The sequence below is a fragment of the Canis aureus genome, chromosome 4 (genome assembly GCF_053574225.1).
Source record: "Canis aureus isolate CA01 chromosome 4, VMU_Caureus_v.1.0, whole genome shotgun sequence".
In the NCBI taxonomy this organism is placed as follows: Eukaryota; Metazoa; Chordata; class Mammalia; order Carnivora; family Canidae; genus Canis; species Canis aureus.
Window position 1 is genome coordinate 51,008,618 of NC_135614.1, and position 5,000 is coordinate 51,013,617.

The following is a 5,000-nucleotide window of genomic DNA, read 5'->3' on the forward strand; positions in this document are numbered from 1 at the left end:
ACCACAATACCTATGATTAAAACCATCAGAGCACACCTCCCAATAATACATTCTGTTCTCAATCACCAGAGATGGGCTTTGGGAACAGAAACTAAAACCAGATGCAGGAGAAGTGGAATCTCAAATAAAAAGGTGACAATATCAGCAGAAATAAAAATTAATTTTCAGGGGAGAAAATAAAAATAGGAACAGGAGATATCTGATTCACAAAAGAACAAGGAAGGTTTGAAAAAAGTGTTGCTAGAGCAAAACAACAACAGAAAATTTGAAAAGACATGTAGTTTCAATGAAATAAGAGGATACTGAAGCAGTAAAATAAAAGTGAATATTATTTGTATTATGTCATTAGTTGCTTATTTATTACTTGTTACTTTAAAATGCAGTTAGATATAGTAACATTAAAATATGTTAATTAAAGTAAAAACTCAATAGATAGACTACAGCCCATTGGTTATAAAGAGAATTCGTGATCTTGAAGACTGAGTCCAGGAAATCTTTCAGGGAAAAAGAAAATCATCAAATAAATAGGAATCTGAAAAGTAACAGAAACTTAAGAATGCTTGAGTCTAAAAGTTTCAACATCATCTGGTATACCAGAAGGAAAGGCCAAGAATAAAGAGGAGGATAAGATTATTGGTTGCTTTCTCCATTTCAACTCCAAAGAGACTATAGCAGCTAAACAAAACAAAATGACAACAGGAAGAAAGAGGAAAGAAAGAAGGAAGGAAGGAAGGAAGGAAGGAAGGAAGGAAGGAAGGAAGGAAGGAAGAAAGAAAGAAAGAAGAAAGAAAGAGAAAGAAAACAAAAGAAAAAAAGAAAATAAAGAAAAGAAAAGAAAAGAAAAAAGAAAGAAAAGAAAGAAAGAAAACAAACCTAAACCAAAAATGAAAAAAAAAAAAAACAACATTGAGTGCCTTTCTGCTTCTGGATGCCGCCGAGTAAGCATCCTTAAAGTCTCCCCTCCCACTGCCATCATGTCTAAGTCAGAGTCTCCCAAAGAGCCTGAGCAGTTGTAGAAGCTCTTCATTGGAGGTTTGAGCTTTGAAACAACTGATGAGAGTCTGAGGAGCCATTTTGAGCAATGGGGAACACTTACAGACTACGTGGTAATGAGAGATCCAAACACCAAGTGCTCCAGGCTTTGGAGCAATGGGGGAGGTGGATGCAGCCATGAATTCAAGGCCACACAAGGTGGATGGAAGAGTTGTGGAACCAAAGACGGCTGTCTCAAGAGAAGATTCTCAAACACCTGGTGCCCAATTAACTGTGAAAAAGATTTTTGTTTGTGGCATTAAGGAAGACACTGAAGAACATCATCTAAGAAATTATTTTGAACAGTATGGGAAAATTGAAGTGATCAAGATCATAACTGGCCGAGGCAGTAGCAAAAAGAGAGTTTTTTTTTTTTTTAATAAAAAGAGGTTTTGCTTTTGTGACATTTGATGACCATGACTCTGTAGACAAGATTGTCATTCAAAAATACCATACTGCAAATGGCCACAACTGTGAAGTAAGGAAAGCCCTATCGAAGCAAGAGATGGCTAGTACTTCGTCCAACCAAAGAGGCTGAAGTTGTTCTGGAAACTTTGGTGGTGGTCATGGAGGTGGTTTTGGTGGGAATGACAACTTCGGTCATGGAGGGAACTTCAGTGGTTGAGGTGGCTTCGGTGGCAGTTGAGGTGATGGTGGATATGGCGGCAGTGGAGATGGCTATAACGGATTTGGTAATGATGGAAGCAACTTTGGAGGTCGCGGAAGTTATAACGATTTTGGCAATTACAATAATCAATCCTCAAATTTTGGACCCATGAAAGGAGGACATTTTGGAGGCAGAAGCTCTGGCCCCTATGGCGGTGGAGACCAATACTTTGCCAAACCAGGAAACCAAGGAGGCTATGGTGGTTCCAGCAGCAGCAGCTATGGCAGTGGCAGAAGGTTTTAGTTACTGCCAGGAAACAAAGCTTAGCAGGAGAGGAGAGCCAGATAAGTGATAGGGAAGCTACAGGTTACAACAGATTTGTGAACTCAGCCAAGCACAGTGATGGCAGGCCTACCTGCTATAAAGAAGACATGTTTTAGACAATACTCATGTGTATGGGCAAAAAACTTGAGGACTATATTTGTGACTAATTGTATAACAGGTTATTTTAGTTTCTGTTCTGTGGAAAGTGTAAAGCATTCCAACAAAGGGTTTTAATGTAGATTTTTTTTTTTTGCACCCATGCTGTTGATTGCTAAATGTAAAAGTCTGATCATGATGCTGAATAAATGTGTCTTTAAAAAAAGAAAGAAAGAAAGAAAAAACATTGAGCTATGGATCTACAGAGCTTAAGAAAAGAATGAAAATCATGGAGGAAGTTGTGCTCCAATAGAAAAGGACCATCAATTGGAACACAGGAAATCAGAGAATCAACTGTTGAGTGAGGCCTTTCTTTTAATTTTTTAAATTATGTAAAGATACACAAAGCTAGAAAAAAGTTTATATGCCGCTTTGTTTTTCAAATTTTAACTATTTTGTTTCATAAACTGTCCACATACAGTTTTAGAATTTTTTCTAGAAAAGAAAAATCCTTTCTTTTTATTCTTATACTATAGTATAAATCTTGAATTGATAAACATTTTCTTTCATTACAGTGCCATTACCACACATAACAAAATAATTATAGTTCTTTTGGTATCATTAAATAGCCAGTCCATATTCAAATTACTATACTGTCACAAAACTTTGAATCACTTTTTAAAAATCAGGTTCTAAACAATTTCAACATTGCATTTGAATGTCATATCGCAAAATTTAATTTTTGTTTTGAGGTCGTTATAAATTCATAGCCAATTATACAAAATAATACAGAGAGAAGTGTGTGTGTCAAAAGGGCAACATGGGTGATCTTTATGGTGATGAAAATGTTCTGTATCGGGATCCCTGGGTGGCGCAGCGGTTTGGCGCCTGCCTTTGGCCCAGGGCGCGATCCTGGAGACCCGGGATCGAATCTCACGTCGGGCTCCCAGTGCATGGAGCCTGCTTCTCCCTCTGCCTGTGTCTCTGCCTCTCTCTCTCTGTGACTATCATAAAAAAAAAAAATGTTCTGTATCTTGATTGTATCTAATGTCAGAATTCTGGTTGTGATACTACAGATTTGCAAAATGTTCCCAGTTGTGGAAACTTTATTATTTGGCGTAACTGAAAGTGCTCTCTATTATTTTTTCAAGATTGCTTTAGCTATTTTAATTCATTTACACACAGGGAACTTGACTTTGACATTCCTGAGCTATTGAAAAAATGCCAGGATCTAACTTTTTTTAGACCTATTACATGGAAAAAATATTCCACTTAACACAGGAAAAATAACCCAACTAACAAAGATTTCTGTAATTCACAGAAAGTACAAAGTCTAAATGAACATGAGTTCATATGGCTGAAGATTTTATTCCTCATTCCAAAGAACAATCTCCCCCACCTCCCTGCCACAGTGGAAGGAACCTATAGCAGACCCCTCAAGGAGTTTGTTGAAGCCTGTTTGAATAAGGAGCCAAGCTTTAGATCCACTGCTAAGGAGTTACTGAAGCACAAGTTTATAATACCTAATGCAAAGAAAGCATCCTATTTGACTGAGCTCATCAACAGGTACAATAGATGGAAGGTTGAGCAGATCCACGAAGACCCTGGCTCTGAAGACTCAGACACAGAAACAGATGCAGACAGCCAAGCATCCAGAGGCAGCAACTCTGGGGACTGGATTTTCACTATCCAAGAGAAAGATCCAAAGAGTCCTGAGAATGGAGCTCTTCAGTTCAGACTTATAAAATAATAGGATGAAAGGCATTCCAAATAGTCCTTTCTCTCAGTGTTTATCTACAATTATTTCTCCTTTGTTTGCAGAGCTGAAGGAGAAGACCCAGGCATATGGAGATAACTTGGGGTCCATAGAAGAACTGTGAGGGGCCATCTATCTGGCAGAAGAGGCCTGCCCCAGGATCTCGGACATCATGGTGACCCAGCTGATGCAGTGGCTGCAGAGATATTCTCTAAGTGGTGGAGGAACTTCATCCCACTGAAATTTCTTTGGCATTTGGGGTTTTTTCTTTTCTTTCTTCTTCATCCTCCTCCCCTGAAAAAGTCAATGAGAGAGAGCCTTTGCTGACCTTGCTGCAGTTGTGTGCCATCCAGGGGACCCCCCCCAACCCCCAGCCATGGGTGCCCACTGTCCAGAAACACACAGGCCCTTCTTCACTAGCTTTACCAGACACAGCCACTCAGTAGGGTGGGAAAGGTCAGCTCCTGCAAGCAATCATTTTCTTTTCTTGTTTTTTTTTCTTTTTTTTTTTTTTAAATTTTAGGCATACTGATATATAACCTGAGAAAAATTGTCAGCAAAGTAATTATGGTGTTGGGAAAACAACAGGTTAAATACATCAGATGACATGAGGATAGAAAAATAGACCTACAAATATACGAGAACTTGACACACAACAAAGATAAGATAAAAAAATCAGTTCTGGAACAAGATGGCACAGATTCACTTTTCCCAAATCTTTCCCTCTAAATACAATTCAATACTCAGGAAATAATTCAATCATAAAAGAACTCTTAATGATGAACTGAAGAAAGTGGACCTGCCAGAAACAACTGGCTTGAAGAATGATACTAGAGTGAGTTTCCCATATATTCTTGACTGGGCACCAGAGTCCTGCAACCCAGAACTACCATAAGGCATATAAAGCAAGCAAGCAAGAAAGCAAAACAAAAACAAAAACAAAAACAAAAACAAAAACAAAAAAAAACAAGGCAGCTCTGATTTCTCGATGCAAAGGATCAGTAAAGGGGAAGCCCAGATGGGACTTAATGAAGAGATCTATACCCAGTAGCAGTGGTTGGCCTGATCTGCTTGCAGTAACAGCACTAGCAGAACCCAAATGAACTGTTTTATCCCATGTCCAACATCTGCCAGCAGGAAGAATTCTGATCTTATAGTTGTGACACCAGCAGAACTCAGAGACAA

At 38.6% G+C, this 5,000-nt stretch overlaps 1 long non-coding RNA gene across 1 annotated transcript; it reads left to right on the forward strand.

Moving 5' to 3' along the window:
- The first annotated feature begins 939 nt into the window (after positions 1-939).
- Positions 940-4,143, forward strand: LOC144312700 (uncharacterized). The gene is made up of 3 exons (XR_013378256.1): positions 940-2,420; positions 3,381-3,790; positions 3,881-4,143. It is a non-coding gene; the product is annotated as an uncharacterized LOC144312700 (long non-coding RNA).
- Positions 4,144-5,000: the final 857 nt, after the last annotated feature.